At 38.7% G+C, this 27,905-nt stretch overlaps 1 protein-coding gene across 4 annotated transcripts in view; it reads right to left on the bottom strand.

Annotated features, from left to right (window-relative positions):
* The window catches only part of ZNF445 (zinc finger protein 445), a 48,631-nt gene extending 27,837 nt beyond the window's left edge, over window positions 1-20,794 (bottom strand). For 2 of the 4 annotated variants that reach the window (XM_044252840.1, XM_044252834.1), the window contains exon 1: window positions 20,707-20,794. The gene's annotated coding sequence lies outside the window, so the exon portion shown is untranslated. The remainder of the gene's footprint in view (window positions 1-20,706) is intronic. The other 2 variants (XM_044252839.1, XM_044252838.1) reach the window with 2 other exon arrangements.
* Window positions 20,795-27,905: the final 7,111 nt, after the last annotated feature.

The raw sequence follows: 27,905 nt of genomic DNA on the forward strand, positions 1-27,905 counted from the left end.
TTGAAATCAAAAAAGCTATTAATGAGGTGCAATCAAAAATGGAGGCTCTCACTGCTAGGATAAATGAGGCAGAAGAAAGAAATTAGCGATATAGAAGACCAAATGACAGAGAATAAAGAAGCTGAGCAAAAGAGGGACAAACAGCTACTGGACCATGAGGGGAGAATTCGAGAGATAAGTGACACCATAAGACGAAACAACATTAGAATAATTGGGATTCCAGAAGAAGAAGAAAGAGAGAGGGGAGCAGAAGGTATACTGGAGAGAATTATTGGAGAGAATTTCCCCAATATGGCAAAGGGAACGAGCATCAAAATTCAGGAGGTTCAGAGAACGCCCCTCAAAATAAATAAGAATAGGCCCACACCCCGTCACCTAATAGTAAAATTTACAAGTCTTAGTGACAAAGAGAAAATCCTGAAAGCAGCCCGGGAAAAGAAGTCTGTAACATACAATGGTAAAAATACTAGATTGGCAGCTGACTTATCCACAGAGACCTGGCAGGCCAGAAAGAGCTGGCATGATATTTTCAGAGCACTAAACAAGAAAAACATGCAGCCAAGAATACTATATCCAGCTAGGTTATCATTGAAAATAGAAGGAGAGATTAAAACCTTCCAGGACAAACAAAAACTGAAAGAATTTGCAAATACCAAACCAGCTCTACAGGAAATACTGAAAGGGGTCCTCTAAGCAAAGAGAGAGCCTACAAGTGGTAGATCAGTAAGGAACAGAGACAATATACAGTAACAGTCACCTTACAGGCAATACAATGGCACTAAATTCATCTCTCTCAATAGTTACCCTGAATGTTAATGGGCTAAATGCCCCAATCAAAAGACACAGGGTAGCAGAATGGATAAAAAAACAAAACCCATCTATATGTTGCCTCCAAGAAACTCATTTTAAGCCCAAAGACACCTCCAGATTTAAAGTGAGGGGGTGGAAAAGAACTTACCATGCTAATGGACATCAGAAGAAAGCAGGAGTGGCAATCCTTATATCAGATCAATTAGATTTTAAGCCAAAGACTATAATAAGAGATGAGGAAGGACACTATATCATACTCAAAGGGTCTGTCCAACAAGAAGATCTAACAATTTTAAATATCTATGCCCCCAACGTGGGAGCAGCCAACTATATAAACCAATTAATAACAAAATCAAAGAAACACATCAACAATAATACAATAATAGTAGGGGACTTTAACACTCCCCTCACTGAAATGGACAGATCATCTAAGCAAAAGATCAGCAAGGAAATAAAGGCCTTAAACGACACACTGGACCAGATGGACATCACAGATATATTTAGAACATTTCATCCCAAAGCAACAGAATACACTTTCTTCTCTAGTGCACATGGAACATTCTCCAGAACAGATCACATCCTCGGTCCTAAATCAGGACTCAACCGGTATCAAAAGATTGGGATCATTCCGTGCGTATTTTCAGACCACAATGCTCTGAAGTTAAAACACAACCACAAGAGGAAGTTTGGAAAGAACCCAAATACATGGAGACTAAACAGCATCCTTCTAAAGAATGAATGGGTCAACCGGGAAATTAAAGAAGAATTGAAAAAAATCATGGAAACAAATGATAATGAAAATACAACGGTTCAAAATCTGTGGGACACAACAAAAGCAGTCCTGAGAGGAAAATATATAGTGGTACAAGCCTTTCTCAAGAAACAAGAAAGGTCTCAGGTACACAACCTAACCCTACACCTAAAGGAGCTGGAGAAAGAACAAGAAAGAAACCCTAAGCCCAGCAGGAGAAGAGAAATCATAAAGATCAGAGCAGAAATCAATGAAACAGAAACCAAAAAAACAATAGAGCAAATCAACAAAACTAGGAGCTGGTTCTTTGAAAGAATTAATAAAATTGATAAACCCCTGGCCAGACTTATCAAAATGAAAAGAGAAAGGACCCAGATTAATAAAATCATGAATGAAAGAGGAGAGATCACAACTAACACCAAAGAAATACAAACTATTATAAGAACATACTATGAGCAACTCTACGCCAACAAATTTGACAATCTGGAAGAAATGGATGCAATCCTAGAAACATATAAACTACCACAACTGAACCAGGAAGAAATAGAAAGCCTGAACAGACCCATAACCGGTAAGGAGATTGAAACAGTCATTAAAAATCTCCAAACAAACAAAAGCCCAGGGCCAGACGGCTTCCCGGGGGAATTCTACCAAACACTGAAAGAAGAACTAATTCCTATTCTCCTGAAACTGTTCCAAAAAATAGAAATGGAAGGAAAACTTCCAAACTCATTTTATGAGGCCAGCATCACCTTGATCCCAAAACCAGACAAGGATCCCATCAAAAAAGAGAGCTATAGACCAATATCCTTGATGAACACAGATGCGAAAATTCTCACCAAAATACTAGCCAATAGGATTCAACAGTACATTAAAAGGATTATTCACCACGACCAAGTGGGATTTATTCCAGGGCTGCAAGGTTGGTTCAACATCCGCAAATCAGTCAATGTGATACAACACATCAATAAAAGAAAGAACAAGAACCATATGATACTCTCAATAGATGCTGAAAAAGCATTTGACAAAGTACAGCATCCCTTCCTGATCAAAACTCTTCATAGTGTAGGGACAGACGGTGCATACCTCAATATCATCAAAACCATCTATGAAAAACCCACCGCAAATATCATTCTCAATGGAGAAAAACTGAAAGGTTTTCCGCTAAGGTCAGGAACACGGCAGGGATGTCCATTATCACCACTGCTATTCAACATAGTACTAGAAGTCCTAGCCTCAGCAATCAGACAACAAAAGGAAATTAAAGGCATCCAAATCGGCAAAGAAGAAGTCAAATTATCACTCCTCGCAGATGATATGATACTCTATGTGGAAAACCCAAAAGACTCCACTCCAAAACTGCTAGAACTTGTACAGGAATTCAGTAAAGTGTCAGGATATAAAATCAATGCACAGAAATCAGCTGCATTTCTCTACACCAACAAGACATAAGAAAGAGAAATTAAGGAGTCAATCCCATTTACAATTGCACCCCAAACCATAAGATACCTAAGAATAAACCTAACCAAAGAGGCTAAGAATCTATACTCAGAAAACTATAAAGTATTCATGAAAGAAATTGAGGAAGACACAAAGAAATGGAAAAATGTTCCATGCTCCTGGATTGGAAGAATAAATATTGTGAAAATGTCTATGCTACCTAAAGCAATCTACACATTTAATGCAATTCCTATCAAAGTACCATCCATCTTTTTCAAAGAAATGGAACAAATAATTCTAAAATTTATATGGAACCAGAAAAAGACCTCGAATAGCCAAAGGGATATTGAAAAAGAAAGCCAAAGTTGGTGGCATCACAATTCCAGACTTCAAGCTCTATTACAAAGCTGTCATCATCAAGACAGCATGGTACTGGCACAAAAACAGACACATGGATCAATGGAACAGAATAGAGAGCCCAGAAATAGACCCTCAACTCTATGGTCAACTAATCTTCGACAAAGCAGGAAAGAATGTCCAATGGAAAAAAGACAGCCTCTTCAATAAATGGTGTTGGGAAAATTGAACAGCCACATGCAGAAAAATGAAATTGGACCATTTCCTTAAACCACACACAAAAATAGACTCAAAATGGATGAAGGACCTCAATGTGAGAAAGGAATCCATCAAAATCCTTGAGGAGAACACAGGCAGCAACCTCTTCGACCTCAGCCGCAGCAACATCTTCCTAGGAACATTGCCAAAGGCAAGGGAAACAAGGGCAAAAATAAACTATTGGGATTTCATCAAGATCAAAAGCTTTTGCACAGCAAAGGAAACAGTGAACAAAATCAAAAGACAACTGACAGAATGGGAGAAGATATTTGCAAACAACGCATCAGATAAAGGACTAGTGTCCAAAATCTATAAAGAACTTAGCAAACTCAACACCCCAAGAACAAATAATCCAATCAAGAAATGGGCAGAGGACATGAACAGACATTTCTGCAAAGAAGACATCCAGATGGCCAACAGACACATGAAAAAGTGCTCCATATCAAAACAACAATGAGATATCCCCTCACACTAGGCAGAATGGCTAAAATCAACAAGTCAAGAAATGACAGATGCTGGCGAGGATGCGGAGAAAGGGGAACCCTCCTACACTGTTGATGGGAATGCAAGCTGGTGCAACCACTCTGGAAAACAGCATGGAGGTTCCTCAAAATGTTGAAAATAGAACTGCCCTACGACCCAGCAATTGCACTACTGGGTATTTACCCTAAAGATACAAATGTAGTGATCCAAAGGGGCACGTGCACCCGAATGTTTATAGCAGCAATGTCCACAATAGCCAAACTATGGAAAGAACCTAGATGTCCATCAACAGATGAATGGATCAAGAAGATGTGGTATATATACACAATGGAATACTATGCAGCCATCAAAAGAAATGAAATCTTGCCATTTGCGACAACATGGATGGAACTAGAGCGTATCATGCTTAGCGAAATAAGTCAAGCAGAGAAAGACAACTACCATATGATCTCCCTGATATGAGGAAGTGGTGATGCAACATAGGGGCTTAAGTGGGTAGGAGAAGAATAAATGAAACAAGATGGGACTGTGAGGGAGACAAACCATAAGTGACTCTTAATCTCACAAAACAAACTTAGGGTTGCTGGGAGTTGGGGGGTCGGTAGAAGGTGGTGGGGCTATGGACATTGGGGAGGGTATGTGCTTTGGTGAGTGCTGTGAAGTGTGTAAACCTGGCGATTCACAGACCTGTACCCCTGGGGATAAAAATATATGTTTATAAAAAATAAAAAATTAAAAAAAAAAGAATTAATAAAATTGATAACCCCCAGCCAGACATATCAAAAAGAGAAAATACCCACATAAATAAAACTATGAAGAATGAGGAGAAATCACAGTCAACAATGAAGAAATACAAAGAATTATAAGAGAATATTATAAAAAATTATATGCCAATGAGCTAGACAATCTAAGAAAATGAATGTATTCCTGAAACATAAATTACCAAAACTGAAACAAGAAGAAATAGAAAAGATGAACAGATGCATAGCCAGCAGACAAATTGAAGCAGTAATTTAAAATCTCCCAACAAACTAGAGTCCATGGCCACACGGCCTCACAACAGAATTCTACCAAACTTTTTTTTTTTTTTAAGATTTTAATTATTTGACAGAGAGAAACAGCAAGAGAGAGGGAGCACAAGTAAGAGGAGTGTGAGAGGGAGAAGCAGGCTTCCTGCTGAGCAGGAAGCCGGATGCGGGGCTTGATCCCAGGACCTGAGATCATGATCTGAGATGAAGGCAGCCGCTTAATGACTGAGCCACCCAGGTGCCCCACTATTAAACATTTAAAGAAGAATTAATACCTACACTCCTGAAAATGTTCTTTAAAAAAAAAAAAAGAAGAAGAAGAAAAAGAAATGGAAGGGTACCTGGGTGGCTCAGTTGGTTAAGAATCTGCCTTCAGCTCAGGTCATGATCCCAGGGTCCTGGGATTGAGTCCCACATCAAGTTCTCTATTCAGCGGGTAGTCTGCTTCTTTCTCTGCCCCTCCCCCAGTCTGTGCTTGCTCCCTCTCTGTGTCTCTCTCGCAAACATACATAAATCTTAAAAAACAAACAAACAAATGGAATGAAAAGTTCCAAACTCGTTGTATGAGGCCAGCATTAGCTTGATCTCAAAACCAGCAATGATGCTACCAAAAAGGAGAATTACAGACTAATATCCCTGATGAACAAGAATGCAATAAATCTCACCAAGATACTGCTAAAAGGATCCAACAGGACACATAAAGGATTATTCATTACAAGAAAGAGGGATTAACTCCTGGCCTGCAGGAGTGGTTCACCATCCATAAGTCAATGTGATACATCACATTAATAAAAGAAAGGACAAGAACGATACGATCCTCTCAATAGATGTAGAAAAAGCATCTGACAAAAATCAGCATCCTTTCTTGATAAAACCTCTCTGAAAAACAAAAACAAAAAACCTCTCTGCTGGGCAGGGATGGAGAGAACATACCTCAGTATCATAAAAGCTATATATCAAAAGACCCACAGAGAATATCATGCTCAACAGGGAAAAACTAAGAGCTTTTCCCCTTAGGTCAGGAAGATAAATAGATGTCCACTGTCACCACTGTTGTTCAACATAGTACTGGAAGTCCTAGCATCAGCAACCAGAAAACAAAAAGAAATAAAAGGCATCCAAATTGGCAAAGAAGCAGTCAAACTTTCAATCTTCTTGGAGGACATGATACTCTTATGTTGAAAACCCAAAAGACATCACCCAAAATTGCCAGAATTCAGCAAAATCCCATTATATAAAACCAATGCATAGAAGTCAGTTACATTTCTGTACACTAACAATAAGTCAGGAAAAAGAGAAATCAAGAATCAATCCCATTTACAATTGTACAAAAAAAAAGTAAGATACCTAGGAATAAGCCTAACCAAAGACATAATCTGTACTCTGGAAACTACAGAACACTTATAAAAGAAATTGAAGATGACACAAAGAAATGGAAAACCGTTCCATGCTCATCGACTGGAAGAATAAATATTGTTAAAACCTCTATGCTACCCAGAGTAATCTACACATTCAATTCATTCCCTATCAAAATATTGTAAGCATTTTTCACAGAGCTGGAACTAACAGTCCACACTAAATTTGTATGGAACCACAAAAGATCCTGAATGGCCAAAAGAATGTTGAAAAAGAAAACCGAATGTGGAGGCATCATAATTCCAGACTTAAGCTCTATTACAAAGCTGTATCATCAAAACAGTATGGATGTGGCACAAAAAGAGATACAAAGGTCAATGGAACAGAGTAGGGAACCCAGAAACAGACCCTCAGCACTATGGTTAGGCACAAAAAGAGATACAAAGGTCAATGGAACAGAGTAGGGAACCCAGAAACAGACCCTCAGCAAAACAGACCCTTATGGTTAGCTAAACTTCCACAGAACAGGAAAGAGTATCTAACAGAAAAAAAGATAAGTCACTTCAAAAAATGGTGCAGAGAAAACCAGATAGCCACACCCAGGAGAATGAAAATGGACCATTCTCTTATACCATTCACAAAGATAAACTCAAAATGGATGAAAAGACCTCAGTGTGAGACAAGAATCCATCAGAATTCTAGAGAACAAGAAAGGCAGTAACCTCTTCAACCTGAACTGCAGCTACTTCTTGCAAGACACCTCTATAAAGGCAAGGGAAACAAAAGCAAATATGAACTAATAGGGCTTCATCAGCATAAAAAGCTTTTGTACGGGGCGCCTGGGTGGCTCAGCGGGTTAAAGCCTCTGCCTTTGGCTCAGATCATGATCCCAGGGTCCTGGGATCAAGCCCTGCACCAGGCTCTATGCTCAGCGAGGATCCTGCTTCTCCCCTCTCTCTGTGCCTGCCTCTCTGCCTACTTGTCATCACTGTCTGTCAAATAAATAAATAAAATCTTTAAAAAAAAAAAAGCTTTTGCACAACAAAGGAAACAGTTGACAAAACTGAAAGGCAACCTATGGGAGGGGAGAAGATATTTGCAAATGTCTTATCAGTGTCCAAAATCTATAACAAACTCATCAAACTCAGAAATTGTGCCATTTACAATAACATGGATGGAATTAGAGAGTATTATGCTAGGTGAAATAAGTTAGTCAGAGAAAGACAAATGCCATATGCTTTCACCAATGTGGAATTTAAGAAACAAAACAGATGAACATAAGGGAAGGGGAGGAAAAATAAAATAAGATGAAAACAGAGAAGGAGGCAAACCATAAGAGATTCTTATCTATTCTATCTATTCTAGCAAATACTGAGGATTGCTGAAGGGAAGGTGGGTGGGGGGATGTGGTAATTTGGGGATAGGCATTATGGAGGGTACTTGATGTGATGAGCACTGGGTGTTATATGCAACTGATGACTCACTAAATTTGAAGCTGGTGATACATTATATATTAACTAAATTGTATTTAAATAAATTTGTAAAAATACCAGCAGCAGTTTTCAAAGAGCCAGAACAAGCATTTCTAAATTTGTATGGGATGACAAAAATCCCCAAACAGCTAAAGCAATACTGAAAAAGAAAGACAAAGCAGGAAGCATCATGATTCCAGATTTTGAGCTATATTCATAGCTGTGATCATCAAGACAGTATGGCACTGGCACAAAAACATATAGATCAATGGAACAGAACAGAAAACCCAGAAATGGACCCACAATTCTGTGGTCAACTAACCCTGACAAAGAAGGAAAGAATTGGGGCACCTGGGTGGCTCAGTGGGTTAAAGCCTCTGCCTTCAGCTCAGGTCATAATTCCAAGGTCCTGGGATCGAGCCCTGCATCGGGCTCTCTGCTCAGTGGGGAGCCTGCCTGCCCCCCTTTCTCTGCCTGCCTCTCTGCCTACTTGTGATCTCTGTCCGTCAAATAAATAAAATCTTAAAAAAAAAAAAAAAAGGAAGGAAAGAATCTTCAGTGGAAAAAAAGGCATTGTCTTCAACAAATGGTGTTGAGAAAACCAGACAGCAATATGCAGAAGAATGAAACTGGACCACTTCTTTTTACTATACACACATATAAATTCAAAAGGGGTGAAAAACCTCAATGTGAGACAGGAATCCATCAAAGTCCTAGAGAAGAACAAGACAGCTACCTCTTTGATCTCAGCCACAGTAACTTCTTGTTAGACATGTCTCCAAAGGCAAGAGAAATAAAGGCAAAAATGAACTACCAGGAATTCAAGATTAAAAAACTTTGCACAGCAAATGAAACAGCTGACATAACTAAAAGGCAACCTATGGGACAGGAGAAGATATTTGCAAATGACATATCACATAAAAGGCTAAAAAGAACTTACCAAACTCAACACCAAAAACACAAAGAATCCAAAAAAAAAAAAAGAAAACCAACCCCAAGACGCACAAAGAAAAACAGGAAAAAAAAGGGCAGAAGACAGGAACAGACAGTTCTCCAAAGAAGATATCTTCTTTGATAGCCAACAGGCACATAACAGATGCTCAACATCACTTGGAATCACTTGGCATCAGGGAAATAAAAATCAAAAGTGTGATAATATATCACCTCACACCTGTCAGAATGGGTAAATTAGTAACACAAGAAACAGCAAGTGTAGCTGCGGATGTGGAGAAAGGGGAACCCCCTTGCACTCTGGTGGGAATGCAAATTGGTGCAGCCACTGTGGAAAACAGTATGGATATTCCCCCAAAAAGTTAAAAATAGAACTACTTTACAATCCAGCAATTGCATTGCTAGGTATTTACACAAAGGATACAAAAATGCAGATTCAAAAGGGTACATGTAGCCTGATGTTCCAGTATTATTAACAACAGCCAACCATGGAAAGAGCCCAAATATCCACTGACTGATGAAGGGATAAAGATGTGGTATATACATACAATGGATTACTCAGCCATCAAAATGAATGAAATCTTGCCATTTGCAATGAAATGGATAGAGCTAGAGTGCATTATGGTAAGCAAAATAAGTCAGCCAGAGAAGGACAAATACCATAAAATTTCACTTATATGCAGAATTTAAGAAACAAAACAGATAAACATATGGGAAGGAGAAAGAAAAGAGGGAGGGAATACACCATGAGACTCATAGAGAACAAACTGAGGGTTGACAGAAGGAGGTGGGTGGTGGATTGGGTTAGATGGGTGATGAGTATTAAGGAGGGCACCTGGTGTGTTGAGCACTGGGGGTTATATGGAAGTGATGAATTATTATATTTGACTTCTGAAAATACTATTAGACTATATGTTAAATAACTAGAATTTAAATTAAAAACTGAGGAAAAAATAGGGGTACCTGGGCAGCTCAGTTGGTTAAGCATCTGCCTTCAGCTCAGGGCATGATTCTCAGAGCTCCCTGCTCAGCAGGGAGTCTGCTTCTTCCTCTCCCTCCCTCCCTCCCTCCCTCTCGCTCAAATAAATACAGGATATATTTTTTAAAAATCAACAATAAATAAGTAAGAAAATGAGATAAGGAAACTTAGTGACACCTTCAAGCATAGTAACATTTGCATGGTAGGGACGCAGAATGAGAAGAGAGAGAAAAGGGAGCAGAACATGCATTTGAAAAAATAATAGCTGAAAACTTCCCAAATCTGGGGAAGGAAAGAGGAAACAAAAATCTAGATCCAGGAGGTAAAGAGAGCCCCCCAAAAACTAACAAAGGAGGTCCACAACAAGACACATAATAACTAAAATGGCAAAAACTAATGATAAAGAGAGTTTTAAAAGCAGCAAAAGAGAAGAAAACACATAAGGGAAACTCTATAAGGTTATCAGTGGATTCTTCAGGAAAAACTCTGAACACCAGAAGGGAGTGATATCATATATTCAAAGTGCTGAAAGGAAAAACTCTGCAGCCAAAGAATAGTCTATCCAGGAAGGCTATCATTAAAAATAGGTGAGACAGAGTTTCCTGGTCAAAAAAAGTTCAAAGGAATTTATCAACACTAAACCAAACGTACAAGATGTATTAAATGGGACTTTCTGAGCAGAAAGGAAAGACCATAAAGAGGAGTAAGCAGAGTAGGAAGCAAAATGAAGTAAATTAAGTATACATATAACATTAAGGGCCAGAATTCACAAAATATAAGGATATTAAGTATGACCTCATACACCTAAAACACGGGTGGGAGAAGAACAGAAATTTAGTGCTTTCAGAATGGGTTCAAACTTAAGCAACTGTCCACTTAATGTAGAGTGCTACATATAAAATGTTATATATAAACCTAACGGTAACCACACATCAAACCTGGTAACAAGTATGCAAAAAATAAACAGAAAGAAATCCAAGAATATCACTAAAGAAAGCCAGCAGACCCAAGAGAGAAGGGAGAGCAAAAGAAGAAAGGAACAGAAGACCTGTAAAAACAAACATAAAACAAGTAACAAAATGGCAATAAATACATACCTATCAATAATTACTTTGACTGTAAATGGACTAAATGCTCTAATCAAAAGATACTGGTGATGGAATAGACAAAAACCCAAGACCCATCTATATGCTGCCTACAAGACATTCGTTTCAGCCCTAAAGACACGGGCAGATTCAAAGTGAAGGAACGGAGAAGCACTTATCATGCAAATGGAAGTGAAAAGAAAACCAAGGTAGCAATACTTTTATCAGACAAACTGACTTTAAAACAAATACTGACAGTAGACAAAGAAGGATACTACATAATTATAAAGGGGACAATCTAACAAGAAAATACAGCAACTGTAAATATTTATGTAGCCAATACAGGAGAACATAAATACATAAAGGAGGTAATAATAACCATAACAGAGAAAATCTATAGTTGTACAATACTAAGGAACTTTAACAACACACATCAATAGATAGAGCATCTAAAAAGAAAACCAACAAGTAAATGGATATGAATGACACATCAGAACACATGGATCTCAAGATATATTCAGAATATTCCAACTTAAAACAGCAGATTATGCATTCTTTTCAGGTACACATGGAACATTCTCCAGAATAGATCAAATGTTCGGTCACAAAACAAGTTTCAACAAATTCCAAAAGATCCAAGTTATACCATGTAACTTTTCTGACCACAATGCTACAAAACTAGAAATTATATACAAGAAAAACTTAAAAGAACACAAATAATGGAAATAACATGTGAATAAATAATTAATAGATTAACCAAGAAATCAAAAAAGAAATTAAAAAAATACATGGAGGAAAACGGAAATGAAAATACAACAGTCCAGAATCTTTGGGATGCAGCAAAAGCTTTTCCAAGAGGGAAGTTAATAGTAATACAAGCCCACCTCAACAATAGAGAAAAATCTCAGACAAAAAAAAATTAACCTTACACTTAAAGGAGCTAAAAAAGTAAAGATTAGAGAAAATCCAAAAGAAGTAAGGAAGGAGGAAGGAAAGAAACAGAACAGATCAATAAAACAAAGATCTCATTCTTTGAAAAGATCAACAAAATTGATAAACCTTTTGTCAGACTCACTGTGAGAGAGAGGACTCAAACAAACACAAAAATGAAAGGGGAGAAACACCACCACAAAATTACAAAGGTTTATAAAACAAAAATTATATCCCAACAAATTGAACAACATAGAGAAATGGATAATTTTCTAGAAATATGTAACCTCTCAAAACTGAATCAGGAAGAAATAGAAAATTTAAGCAGACAAATTACCAGAAATGAAATTGTTCAGTAATCAAAAAACTCCCAACAAACAAAAGTTCAGGACCAGATGGCTTCAGAGGCGGAATTCTACCAACATTTAGAGAAGAGTTCATATCTATTCTTTTCAAACTATTCCCAAAAAATGGAAAAGGAAGGAAAGTTTCCAAATTTATTCTGTGAGACCAGCATTTCCCTGATACCAAAACCAAATAAATACACCATTAAAAAAAGAGAACTACAGGCCAGTATCCCTGATGAACAGAGATACACAAGTCCTCAATAAAATACTAGCAAACTAATTCCAACAACGTATTAAAATAATCATTCACCATGAACAAGTGGAATGTATTCAACTGTGATTCATTAGTCACAAATCAGTGTGATACATCACACCAACAAGAGAAAAAACAAGAACCATATGATCATTTCAAAAGATGCAGAAAAAGTGACGAAGTATAACATCCATTCAGAAAACAAAACACACCACAACAAAGTAGGTGTAAAGGGAACACACCTCAACATAATAAAGGTCATGTATGAAAAACCCACAGCTAACATTAATGAAGAAAAACTGAGAGCTTTCTACCTAAGAGCAGGAAAAAGATGTCCCCTCTCACCACTTTAATTCAACATAGTACTACAAATCCTAGCCAAAATAATCAGACAAAAAAAAAATCCAAATCAGTAAGAATGAAGTAAAATTTTCACTATTTGTGAATGACATGATATTATATATTAAAAAAAACCCTAAAGACCCCATTAAAAAAAAAAGAAAAACTACCAGAATTAATAGATGAATTCAGTAAGGTTGCAGGACACAAGATCACTATACAGAAAAATCCACTGCATATTTATACACTAATAATGAAGCAACAGAAAGAGAAATTAAGAAAACAATGTCAGGTTGCCTGGATGGCACAATCGGTTGGGCATCCAACTCTTGGATTCAGGTCAGGTCGTGATCTCAGAGTCGTAAGATCTAGCCCTACATGGGGCTCCCCAATCAGCATGGAGTCTGTCTTAAATCTCTCTTTCTCTACCTTTGCTCTTTCCATTTGTGCGCTCTTTCTCTCCCTTTAACATAAATAAATCTTAAAAAAAAAAAAAGGAAAGAATCCTATTCATCCTATTCACAATTGCACCAAATACAATAACATATCTAGAAATAAACTTAACCAGAGAGATGAAAGACCTGTACTCTGAAAACTATAAAACACCAATGAAAGAAACTGAAGATAATACAATTAGAAAGATATTCCATGCTCATGGATTGGGAGAACAAATTTTATTAAAATGTGGATACTACCCCAAGTAACTTACATATTTAATATAGTTCTTACCAAAATACAAAAGCATTTTTCACAGAACCAGAACAATCCTAAAAATTTGTACAGAACCACAAAAGACCCTAAACAGCCAAAGTAACCTTAAAAAAGAACACACTGAAAGCATCAGAATCCCAGATTTCAAGTTATACTACAAAACTGTAGTAATCAAAATAGTTGGAATCACACATAAAACAAAGACCAATGGAACACAACAGAAAACCTAGAAATAATCTCATGGTTATATGGTCAATTGATCTTTGACAAAGGAGGCAAGAATATGCAATAGGAAGTAGTTTCTCCAACAAATGGTGCTGGGAAAACTGTGAGAGCCGCACACAAAAGACTGAAACTGGACCACTTTCTTACATCATATACAAAAATAAACTCAAAGTAGCCTGAGCACCTAAATGTGAGACCTGAAATAAAAATCCCATGAGACAGCACAGGGGATAATTCTCTGAAATTGGCTGTAGCAACATTTTTCTACATGGGTCTCCTGAGGCAAGGGGAGAAAAAGCAAAAATAAACTGTTGGTATCACATCACATAAAAGGTTAATGCACAGCAAAGGAAAAAATTAACAAAACTAAAAGAAACCTACTGAATGGGAAAAAATATTTGCAAATGACATATCTGATAAAGCGTTAGTATCCAAAATATATTAAGAACTAATAAAACTCAATACGAAAAGAAAAGAAAAAAATCCAACTTGAAAATGGGCAGAAGGCATGAACAGACATTTTTCTGAAAAAGATATCTAGAAGGCCAGCAGACATGAAAAGAGGCTCAACATAACTTATCTTCAGGGAAATGCAAATCATTACCACATGAGATATTACCTCATATCTGTCAGAATGGCTAAAATAAAAAACACAAGAAATAACAACTGTTGGCCAGGATGTGGGAAAAAGGTACCCTCATGTACTGTTGGTAGGAATGCAATCTGGTGCAGCCACTCTGGAAAACAGTTTGGAGGTTTCTCAATAGATTAAAAATAGAATTACCATACAATATAGTTAATTTCACTACTGGGTATTTATCCAAAGAATACAAAAACACTAATTCAAAGAAATATGTGCACCTCTATGTTTATTGCACTGTTACTTACAATAACCAAATTGGGGAAGCAATCCAAGTAGATGAATGGATAAAGATGTGGAGAGTGTGTGTGTGTGTGTATACATATATACACACGCATATATACAGTAAAATATCACTCTCATTTGCAACAACATGGATGGATCTAGAGAGTATAATGTTAAGTGAAATAAATCAGTCAGAGAGAGACAAGTATCACATGATTTCATTCATGTGGAATTTCAGAAAATAAAAAACAAATGAGTAAAGAGAAAAAGAGACCAAAAAACCACACTCTTAAATAGAAAACTAATGGTTACCAGAGGAGAGATGGGTGGAGGGAAGAGTAAAACAGGTGAAGGGGATTAAGTGTATACTTATCCTGATGAGCACTTAGTAATGTACAGAACTGTTCACTAACTGTACTGTACACCTGAAGTTAATATAACAGTGTATGTTAATTATAGTGGAATTAATCTTTGAAAAGAGAACCCATATGGGAAAGGAAAAGAAGAAATGGAAATATTTCTATTTGCAAATGACATGATACATATATAGGAAATCAAAAGTACTCCACTAAAAGCTATTAGAACTAACAGAAGAGTTCAGCAAGATTGGAGGATATAAGATCAGTTTGCAAAAGTTAATGGTATTTCTATAGCAGAAATGAACAAATCAGGGGTATAAAATTAAGAAATAATATATACTTATATTTATAATCTCATAAAAATAAAATACTTACAAATGAATTTTCAGAGGAAAAACAAAACTTATACCCTGAAAACTACATTGCTAGAAGAAATTAAGGATTTAAGTAAATGGAAAGATCCTCTGTCCAGGGATCAGAAAACAAAATATTGTCAAATGACAGTACTCCCAAATTATATGAAGATTCAATACAAACCCTATTAAAATCCCGTCTGGCTTCTTTACAGAAACTGAAAAACTACTCCTAACATATGGAAACTGAAGAGGCCCAGCAGAGCCAACAAGATCTTGAATAAACTGGAAGACACACTCTTAATTTCAAAACTTAATTCATAAAGCAGCAGTCATCAAGAAAGTGTGGTGCGGGCATAAGGGCAAACATAGAGATCAATTAAATAGAATTAAGAGTCCCCAAATAAACCCATATATCTATGCTCAATTTATTTTTATTTTTAATTTTTTTTAAAGATTTTATTTGTTTATTTGACAGAGATCACAAGTAGACAGAGAGGCAGGCAGAGAAAGAGAGAGGGAAGCAGGCTCCCTGCTAGCAGAGAGCCTGATGCGGGACTCGATCCCAGGACCCTGAGATCATGACCTGAGCCGAAGGCAGTGGCTTAACCCACTGAGCCACCCAGACGCCCAATTTATTTTTGACAAGGATGCGAAGACCACTTAAGGGGGAAAGAATAGTTTTTTCCAAAAATGGTGCTGCGATAACGAAGTTTACATAAATAGGAATGAAGTTGGACCCCCTAAATAATGCAATATATAAAAATTAATTCAAAATTAACTGCAGACCTACCGAAGAACTGATGAATGGACAGAGAAGAGGTAGTATAAATATAATGGATTATAACTCAGCTATCAAAAAGAATGAAATCTTGCCATCTGCCAACAATGTAGATACACCTAGAGGGTTTTATGCTAAGCAAAGTAGGTCAGTCAGGGAAAGACAAATACCACATGAGAGCACTCATATGTGGAATTTAAGAAACAATGCAGATGAATGTAAGGGAAGGGAAGGAAAAATAAAGTAAGACAAAATCAGAGAGGGAGGCAAACCATAAGCATTCTTAACTACAGGACACAAACTGAGGGTTGCTTGAAGGGATTTAGGTGGAGCATAGTGTAAATGGGTGATGGAAGTTAAGGAAAGCACTTGATGTAATGTGCACTGGACGTTATATGCAACTGATGGATAATTAAATTCTACCCTTGAAAATAATAATATACTAAATGTTAATTAAATTGATTTTAAGTAAATTAATTGATTAAATGTAGACCTAAAGATACTAGCTAAAACTATAAAACTGTTATTAGAAAAGGTAAATATAGATAAGAAAAGATAGAGGAGGAGTAAGGGACACTATTTCAACCAGAACCCTGAATTGAGCTGGGTATCAACAAGACTCTGACCACCCACCAAATAAGCCTGAAATAAGCCTGAGAAGTAAGATGAGAATCTGGATCTATACAAACAGAGTATCTCCAGCAGTTGGTTTCCAGGTATGAGGTGGGGAACAGTGATTCTGTGAAGACATATGCAACCACCAGGAAATATAAACGGCATGACCTATCTCAGGAAATGGAGACCCACAGCACAATAAGCACCAATTTTTTAAAAATTATTATTAATTTATTTATTTTCAGAAAAACAGTATTCATTATTTTTTCACCACACCCAGTGCTCCATGCAAGACGTGCCCTCTATAATACCCACCACCTGGTTCCCCCAACCTCCCACCCCCCCGCCACTTCAAACCCCTCAGATTGTTTTTCAGAGTCCATAGTCTCTCATGGTTCACCTCCCCTTCCAATTTACCCAAATTCCCTACTCCTCTCTAACACCCCTTGTCCTCCATGATATTTGTTATGCTCCACAAATAAGTGAAACCATATGATAATTGACTCTCTCTGCTTGACAATAAGCACCAATTTTAAGCCTCCAAGCAGACCTTTTCTGAAGCAGCTGTCATAGAAATGTCTAAAGAGGTAGGTGAAGTATCTGGACAGCGGTGATGAGAAGACTGACAGACAGGAAACTGAGGGCAAACGCCAGGAATATGGCAAAGGATTCCAGGCCTTTGACCAAAGAAAGGGTTAGGCCAGCTTCTACAACCTTGAACATGGAGAAGACCCTTTTGGACTCTGGATGAAAGACCCAGAGCACAGTAAGGACATAGGAGGCCAGTGAGCTGATCCTGCAACCTTAAATTCAGGTATCCTAATGCCTCAGGGTTTCTCCATGTCCCAACTAGCTTTTGAGAACAAAAGGAAAACTTCACTCATCCCAAACCCAGGAGGAAACCTGAGCTGATCAGGCCTCTTCTCCCAGAGCTTCATACCTTAATACCAGTCTCAATCCCACAGTGAAAATGGCTTTGTAAAGCACCGGGAAAATCCCAAGCAATTATCGGGGCATTTTCCAGGGGCATTCTTTTTTTCCCTTCTTCTCTTTTCATTCTTTCTTTCCTTCCTCCTTCCCTCCCTTTCTTCAACTCATACACAATGTGATTTTGTTTTCTTTTAAAATCCTCATTAAGCAGTCTCTTACTCTTGTGTTTTTCCTACCAGTGTCAGGGTACATATGCTTTATTTTATACACTGGTACGGAAACAAGAAAAACTGCTTCTAGTACATAACTGGAATGTTATATTAAACAAATCCATCAATTAAGAAATGAACTCAAACCTCGTGTCCCACACTTGGGTTCTCCATACCATTCTCCAGTAAACGGAACTAGGGCTCCCTGGAGAAGTGGTGGTCTTCAGGGCTGGGGAGGGAAAGATACAACACAAGCATTCTGTGGTGCCAGAAAGTCAGGGAAAGACACCAAAATGGATGTGGGCACTTCAAGGGGAAACAGGAGCCAACTGCAAAGAGCGCCCAATGGCCAAGGCTAGAATAATTCAAGTAACAAAATAATACCAGCACTGCCTCAGAGCTCAAAGCATACATACCCAACATCACACACTGATATAACTAACTGAATGAATAAAACAAAGGGAAACAAGGCACAACTCTTCCTCAGAAAGTATTCCAATTAATAACTGCAGGGAGAATAACAGAAATGAAAGTCACTTTTAGACCATTACACTAGTAAGATCCACCAGGAAGGCTAATTAGTAGGTGAAACTTAAGGTGAAACAGGATATTGCTATGCAAGGTCTCAAAGTATAATTGCTAGTTACAGAGGGAAAGACAGTATCTTTACAGTGGTGACCCGTGGCAGACACCACTAGATCAAAATTAATATCAACAGTAATAAGACATATCGACACCATCCAATCGAAGCAGGAGAAAATGCCTGACAAAACCAAAGTGAGGAGCATTCTAAAAATACCAGCACAACATACTTCAAAAGCATCGAGGTCACGAAGAACAGGGAAAGATGGAGAGACCGTCACATACTAAAGGAAAACTTGGAGACATGACTACTAAACGCAACGAGGGATTCTAGACTGGATCCTGGAACAGAAAAAGGTCACTCGTGAGAAGCTGATGACCTCTAAATATTAAAGTCAGCAGTTTAATTAACAGTACTGCGCCACTGTGGAATTCTTAAGTTTGATGACTGTTCTGTGGTTAACTTTAACTTTAGGCAAACTGAGCGAAGACTACAAGGGAACTCTACAACTTCTGCAACCCCCCGTAAATCTACGATTACTCAAAAGAAAAAAGTTTTTTGAATTGAGGAAGTGTGTTACCGTTTGTTTTTCTCTGATTTACTTTTTTTCTTAGCTTAAAAATTAACTTGGCAATCAAAGATACCAAATACTGTCATTCTTGTCTCCAATTTACAGTCATTCTTTTATTAACTTAACAATATCTATTGAGCACCTACTATGCCCCAGGCACTAAGGTCTCTGTGGTGAATGATACAAAATAATAATAATAATAATAATAATACCGCCTTCCAGAGCTCACAGGAGAACAGCCAACGAAGTGTAGATATGTTAAGAGGTATGTTACAGTGTCCAAAGCAATGCAGTTTAATAAAACAAGAAAGGAGGCTAAAAGTTTTAAGATCTGGGAAGGAAAACATTCTGATCATTACGACCCACAGGAAGGATTACGGTTTTTAACCAAACTTTGTCTGCCTTTCTCCAGCATTAACATGACATGTAAGAGCACCCTTATTCACCAGACTCTCAGTATACCCAGAGATACAGACACGTGCCAACAGACGCCAAGTCCTCTGAAATTCATTCCTCAAATTACAACTAAAGCCACTTGCTGACATCTCCCTGCAAATTTTCACTCTTGAACTACAAAGAGTTTGAAACAGGATGGTGTTCTTTCCTGGCCACCACTTTTAACCTAGAAGGAGACCATTCTCTGATTTCCGAGGCCTATGCAAGTCAGAGACAGTACAGTAGTTTTAAGTTAGAGCTGTACCTTCTGTTTAAAAATTCCCCTTTATTTAAAAAAAAAATCCCCTTTATTAAAATAAAATCTGTAAAAAAAAAAACCTATATTACAAAAATAAAAACCTCCCTCTCGGACACTTCACTTTTCATTCTGAAAAGAGACAATCACCCTAATAAACAAGACTGCTATTTTTCTTCACAAACGTCACTTGTTGCGCTTTATGTAACACAGCTTAATGCAATGTGTGCTAAGGAAAAGAAACTGCAAACAAAAGGTTTTCTATCCATCACAGTCAGAAATATGTCTTAGTGATGCCGTAATGCTGGCACCAATTCTGACCACCAATGAACAAATGCATTCCGCCGGAATTTTCAAGAGGCAAGAGTATGACTGTGCTTAATGCCACTGAATGATGCCACACTTTAAAATGGTTAAAATGGTAAATTTTATTGTAGCCTAAGGTAAATAATATGCATATCTTATCGCAGCATTACTGTATCACAAGAATACTAAAAGAAGTTTTTAAAAGCAATGGAATGATCCAATTTCGTAATAAACAAACAAACATATATGTATGTATATGAGTTTGCATAATTATGAACAAATTTATACTGTCAAGAAGCATCTAGACGAAACTATTTGCGGACTGCGGTTACTCTTACTTTTCTGGCACTCACCCGCGTCACCTAATTGTCCATAATGAGTAGCTTTGTTCGCGTAATTGGGAGAAAGGATAAAGCGCAGAAGCCATTACTCCCAACTCTCTGCCCCGGGCTGCAAAGCACTTCCAGATACGCGCCTCCCCGAGGCGGGCACCGGCTTCCCGGCTAAATCACCCGCCCGGGGCGCAGCCTCCAGGCCCGGCCTCAGCCGCCAGCCGCCTCCCGCCCCCCTACTCTCAGACCGGGAGGGGCCAAACACCCCCGCCGCCCTCCCGAACCCTGCGCCAGCCAGCCGACCCCGACGCCCCAGCGCCCCGCCCGGCCGCTCACCGACTCCCCAGGCCCCAGCCAGCTCTTCCTGCGACCACACCACCGGGCCACGGCCTGTCGCCCCGCGCGGGTCTCTCCGTCAGCCCGGGGCGCGCACGCGCGCCGCCGCCCGGGTCCTCGGCAGCCTCTCTAGGAAGCCGGGAGGGCCAGCGTCTCGGCTTCTCCCTGGCGCCCGTGCAATACTCGCCAGCCTGTGAGCGCCTGGCTGGTCCCCAACACTCCTCCCCACACACACACACACACACACACACCCGCGCCCGGGCGCCTGCCCTCCACTCCTCAATCCAATGCCCTGTCAGGCTCCAGAGCTCTACGGGCCTTGCCCATTTTGACCACATCCCTTGCAAGTGTGTGCCTCGCTGCCCTCCAGGCCTTCTCCTCCCCACCCCCGCGCCCCCCAAGAATAGGATCCAAACCTGGAGGTCAAAATAGGGAGGCACTAAGTTCTAGCTGACTGGTTCTGGCCAAAGGGAGAGTTGTTAAGGGGGCCACTCATTGTATCTAGGGGTACTTGCTGATTTCCGACCACAGGGGCACAAAAAACGGTACCTTCCCGTGGCTTCCGGGGGTTTTCTTCTGAACAAATTTCAACTGAGTACATTTTAAAGATCTCACTGGCTTTTATTCAGGAGTTCACCAATAGGGCAGCATCCAGTCTACCAGACAGAAAGAAAGGAGCTGGAAGCACTATACAAGGCTGGACTTGTATAGTAGACTGGTTATTGCAATGTGACTTTCCTTATGTTATATTCTGAGCAGCGAGTTATACAGACGGTTATGCCCCCAGTTTTGTTTATCTTTTTCAACATTTCCTTAGCGATTCGGGGTCTCTTTAGGATTAGTTGCTCCAGCTCTTTGAAAAATACTGGGGGAATTTTGATCAGAATGGCATTAAAGGTATAGATTGCTCTAGGCGGTATAGACATTTTAACAATGTTTATTCTTCTGATCCAAGAGCATGGAATGGTCTTCCATCTTTTTGTGTCTTCTTTGATTTCTTTCATGAATGTTTCTGTAGTTTCTCGAGTATAGATCCTTTACCTCTTTGGTTAGGCTTATTCCCAGGTATCTTATGGTTCTTGGTGCTATAGTAAATGGAATCGATTCTCTAATTTCCCTTTCTGTATTTTCATTGTTAGTGTACAAGAAAGCCACTGATTTCTGTAAATTCACTTTGTATCCTGCCACATTACTGAATTGCTATATGAGTTCCAGTATTTTGGGGGCTTTCCATTTAAAGTATCACGTCATCTGTGAAGAGAGAGAGTTTGACTTCTTCAGTGCCAGTTGAAAACCTTTTAGATCTCTTTGTTGCCTGATTGCTGTTGCTAGGACTTCTAATACTATGTTGAACAAGAGTGGTGAGAGCGGGCATCCTTGTCCTGTTCCTGATCTCAACGGGAAGGCTGTGAGCTTTTTCCCATTGAAGATGATATTTGCTGTTGGTTTTTCATAGATAGATTTTATGAAGTTCAGGAATGTTCCCTCTATCCGTATACTTTGAAGTGTTTTAATCAGGAACAGATGCTGGATTTTATCAAATGGTTTTTCTGCATCAGTTTAGAGGACCATATGGTTCTTCTCTTTTCTCTTACTGATTTGTTGTATCACATTGATTGATTTGTGAATGTTGAATCATCCTTGCAAACCAGGGATGAATCCCACCTGGTTGTGGTGGATAATCTTTTTAATGTGCTGTTGGATCCTATTTGCTAGGATCTTGTTGAGAATCTTAGCATCTGTATTCAGGAGGGATATTGGTCTGAAATTCTCTTTTTGATCGGGTCTTTGCCTGGTTTGGGGATCAGGGTAATGCTGGCTCCATAGAAAGAGTCTGAAAGTTTTCCTTCTGCTTCAATTTTTTGAAACAGCTTTAGGAGAATAAGTGTTATTTCTTCTATGAAAGTTTGGTAGAATCCATCAGGTCCTTGGCTCTTGTTTTTTGGGAAGTTTTTGATCACTGCTTCAATCTCATTACTAGATATCAGTCTATTCAGTTTGTCAGTTTCTTCCTCGTTCAATTTTGGAATTTTACATTTTCCAGGAATGCATCCATTTCATCTAGGTTGCTTAACTTATTGGCATATATTTCTCTTTTTTTTAAGATTTTATTTATTTATTTGTCAGAGAGAGAGGGAGAGAGAGCAAGCACAGGCAGAGGCAGAGGGAGAAGCAGGCTCCCTGCCGAGCAAGGAGCCTGATGTGGGACTCGATCCCAGGACGCTGGGATCATGACCTGAGCCGAAGTCAGCTGCTTAACCAACTGAGCCACCCAGGCGTCCCGGCATATATTTCTTGATAATAAGTTCCGATGATTATTTCTATTGCCTTGGTGTTAGCTGTATTCTCTCCATTTTCATCCATAATTTTATTAATTTAGGCCTTCTCTCTATTCTTTTGGGTTAGTTTGGTCAATGGTTTATTGATCTTATTGAATTTTTTTAAATCAGCTTCTAGTTTCATTGATGCATTCTACTGTATCCCTAGTTTCTATCTCATTGATATCTGCTCTAATCTTGATTATTTCCCTTCTTGTGTGTGGAGTTGTCTTAATTTGTGGTGGATTCTCCAGTTCTTTGAGATGTAAAGAGAGCTGGTATATTCTGGATATTTCAATTTTTTTGAGGGAGGCTTGGATGGCAATGTATTGACCCCTTAGGACTGCCTTTGCTGTATCCCAGAGGTTTTGGACCGAAGTGTCTTCATTCTCATTGGTTTCCATGAATTGTTTAAGTTGTTCTTTGATTTCCTGGTTTATCCAAGCATTCTTAAGTAACGTAGTCTTTAGCTTCCAGGTTTTTGAATTCCTTCCAAACTTTCGAAGTGTTTGTGTTTCGTTGTGCTCCACTTTCAAAGCATTGTTATCTGAGAATATGCAGGGAATAATCTCAATCTTTTGGTATCCGTTGAGCCCTGATTTGTGACCCAGTATGTGGTCTATTCTGGAGAAGGCTCCATGTGCACTCGAGAAAAATGAGTATTCTGTTGTTTTAGGGTGGAATGTTCTGTATATATGTATGAGGTCCATCTGGTCCAAAGTGTCATTCAATGCTCTTGTTTCTTTACTGATTTCCTGCTTGGATGATCTGTCTATTGCTGAGAATCGTGTTAAGATCTCCTACTATTAATGTATTCATATCAATATGACTCTTTATCTTGATTAACAGTTTTCTTATGTAATTGGCTGCTCCCATATTGGGGGCATAAATATTTACAATTGTTAGAACTTCTTGGTGGATAGACTCTTTAAGAATGATGTAGTGTCCTTTATCTCTGACTACAGTCTTTAGTCTAAAATCTAATTTATCTGATTTGAGAATCGCTACCCCAGCCTTCTTTTGAGGCCCATTGGCATGAAGGATGCTTCTCCATCCCTTCACTTTCGGTCTGGGTGTATGCTTAGTTTCAAAATGGGTCTCTTGCAGACAACATATGGATGGGTCCTGTCATTTTATCCCATCTGCAACCCTGTGTCGTTTTATGGGGGCACTTAGGCCATTCACATTGACAGTGATTATTGAGAGATATGTTTTTTTAATAATTTATTTATTTTCAGCATAAAAGTATTCATTACTTCTGTACCACACCCAGTGCTCCATGCAATCCGTGCCCTCTATAATACCCACTACCTGGTACCCCAACCTCCCACCCCTCGCCCCTTCAAAACCCTCAGATTGTTTTTCAGAGTCTATAGTCTCTCATGGTTCACCTCCCTCTCCAATTTCCCCCAACTCCCTTCTCCTCTCTAACTCCCCATGTCCTCCATGCTATTTGTTATCCTCCACAAATAAGTGAAACCATATGATAATTGACTCTCTCTGCTTGACTGCTTTCACTCAGCATAATCTCTTCCAGTCCCGTCCATGTTGCTACAAAAGTTGGGTATTCATCCTTTTTGATAGAGGCATAATATTCCATAGTGTATATGGACCACATCTTCCTTATCCATTCGTCCGTTGAAGGGCATCTTGGTTCTTTCCACAGTTTGTCGACTGTGGCCATTGCTGCTATAAACATTGGGGTACAGATGGCCCTTCTTTTCACTACATCTGTATCTTTGGGGTAAATACCAAGGAGTGCAATGGCAGGGTCGTAGTGAAGTTCTATTTTTAAATTCTTGAGGAATCTCCACACTGTTCTCCAAAGTGGCTGCACCAACTTGCATTCCCACGAACAGTGGAAGAGGGTTCCCCTTTCTCCACATCCCCTTCAACACGTTGTTTCCTGTCTTGCTAATTTTGGCCATTCTAACTGGTGTAAGGAGATATCTCATTGTGGTTTTGATTTGAATCTCCCTGATCGCTCGTGATGATGAACATTTTTTCATGTGTCTGATAGCCATTTGTATGTCTTCATTGGAGAAGTGTCTGTCCATATCTTCTGCCCATTTTTTGATATGATTGTCTGTTTTGTGTGTGTTGAGTTTCAGGAGTTCATTATAGATCCTGGATATCAACCTTTTGTCTGCACTGTCATTTGCAAATATCTTCTCCCATTCCGTGGGTTGCCTCTTTGTTCTTTTGACTGTTTCCTTTGCTGTGCAGAAGCTTTTGATCTTGATGAAGTCCAAAAAGCTTATTTTCACTTTTGTTTCCTTTGCCGTTGGAGACATATCTTGAAAGAAGTTGCTGTGGCTGATATCAAAAAGATTACTGCTTATGTTCTCCCATATGATTCTGATGGATTCCTGTCTCTCATTGAGGTCTTTTATCCATTTTGAGTTTATCTTTGTGTATGGTGTAAGAGAATGGTCGAGTTTCATTCTTATACTTATAGCTGTCCAGTTTTCCCAGTACCATTTATTGAAGAGACTGTCTTTTTTCCACTGAAAATTTTTCCTGTTTTTTCGAAGATTATTTGCCCATAGAGTTGAGGGTCCATATCAGGGCCCTCTACTCTGTTCCACTGGTCTATGTGTCTGTTTTTATGCCAGTACCATGCTGTCTTGGTGACCACGGCTTTGTAGTACAGCTTGAAATCAGGTTGCATGATGCTACCTTTTTGTTTTATTTTTGTTTTTCAACATTTTATTTTTGTTTTTCCACATTTCCTTAGTGATTCGGGGTCTCTTCTGATTCCATACAAATTTTAGGATTATTTGCTCCAGCTCTTTGAAACATACCATGGAATTTTGATCGGAATGGCATTAAAAGTATAGATTGCTCTAGGCAGTATAGACATTTTAACAATGTTTATTCTTCTGATCCAAGAGCATGGAATGGTCTTCCATCTTTTTGTGTCTTCTTCAATTTCTTTCATGAGTGTTCTGAAGTTCCTTCAGTACAGTTCCTTTACCTCTTTGGTTAGGTTTATTCCCAGGTGTCTTACGGTTCTTGGTGCTATAGTCAATGGAATCGATTCTCTAATTTCCCTTTCTGTATTTTCATTGTCAGTGTATAAGAAAGCCACTGATTTCTGCGCATTGACTTTGTATCCTGCCATGTTGCTGAATTGCTGTATGAGTTCTAGTAGTTTGGGGGTGGAGTTTTTTGGGTTTTCCATATAAAGAATCATGTCGTCTGCAAAGAGAGAGAGTTTGACTACTTCATTGCCAATTTGGATACCTTTTATTTCTCTTTGTTGTCTGATTGCTGTTGCTAGGACTTCTAATACTGTGTTGAACAAGAGTGGTGAGAGTGGGCATCCTTGTCCTCTTCCTGATCTCAACGGGAAGGCTGCAAGCTTTTTCCCATTGAGGATGATATTTGCTGTGTGTCTTTCATAGATAGATTTGATGAAGTTCATGAATGTTTCCTCTATCCCTATACTTTGAAGCATTTTAATCAGGAACGGATGCTGGATTTTGTCAAATGCTTTTTCTGCATCGATTGAGAGGACCATGTGCTTCTTCTCTCTTCTCATATTAATTTGTTCTATTACATTGATTGATTTGCAAATGTTGAACCCTCCTTATAGCCCAGGGATGAATCCCACCTGGTCATGGTGGATAATCTTTTTAATGTGCTGTTTTTTAATGTGCTTTTTAATGTGCTGGACCCTGTTTGCTACGATCTTGTCGAGAATCTTAGCATCCATATTCATCAGTGATATTGGTCTGAAATTCTCCTTTTTGGTAGGGTCTTTGCCTTGTTCAGGGAGCAGGGTAATGCTGGCTTCATAGAAAGAGTCTGGAAGTTTTCCTTCTGCTTCAATTTTCTGAAACAGCTTCAGGAGAATAGGTGTTATTTCTTCTTTGAAGGTTTGGTAGAATTCCCCAGGGAATCCATCAGGTCCTGGGCTCTTGTTTTTTGGGAGGTTTTTGATCACCACTTCTTTCTCTTTACTAGATATCGGTCTATTCAGGTTGTCAATTTCTTCCTGGTTCAATTTTGGGAGTTTAAATTTTTCCAGGAATGCACCCATTTCATCTAGATTGCTTAGCTTATTGGCATATAACTGTTGAAAATAACTTCTGATGATTGTTTCTACTTCCTTGGTGTTCATTGTGATCTCCCCCTTTTCATTCATAATTTTATGAATTTGGGCTTTCTCTCTTTTCTTTTGGAATAGTGTGGCCAATGTTTTATCGATCTTATTGATTCTTTCAAAAAACGAGCTTCTAGTTTCATTGATACGTTCTACTATATCTCTGGTTTCTACGTCATTGATCTCTGCTCTAATCTTGATTATTTCCCTTCTTATGTGTGGAGTTGGTTTGATCTGCTGCTGATTTTCCAGTTCTTTAAGGTGTAGAGACAGCTGCTGTGTTCTGGATTTTTCGATTTTTTTGAGAGAGGCTTGGGTAGCTAAGTATTTCCCCCTTAGGACCCCTTTTGCTGTATCCCATAGGTTTTGGACTGAAGTGTCTTTATTCTCATTGGTTTCCATGAATTGTTTCAGTTCTTCCTTGATCTCCTGGTTGATCCAAGCATTCTTAAGCAAGGTGGTCTTTAGCTTCCAGGTGTTTGAGTTCCTTCAGAACTTTTCCTTGTGATTGAGCTCCAGTTTCAAAGCATTGTGATGTCAGAATATGTAGGGAATAATATCGGTTTTGGTATCGGTTGAGTCCTGATTTGTGACCCAGTATGTGGTGTATTCTGGAGAAGGTTCCATGTGCACTTGAGAAGAATGAGTATTCTGTTGTTTTAGGGTGTAATGTTCTGTATAAATCTATGAGGTCCATCTGGTCCAATGTGTCATTCAATGTTCTTGTTTCTTCATTGATTTTCTGCTTTGATGATCTATTTCTGAGAGAGGCG

This window comes from Neovison vison, chromosome 6, assembly GCF_020171115.1.
Source record: "Neovison vison isolate M4711 chromosome 6, ASM_NN_V1, whole genome shotgun sequence".
NCBI lineage: Eukaryota > Metazoa > Chordata > Mammalia > Carnivora > Mustelidae > Neogale > Neogale vison.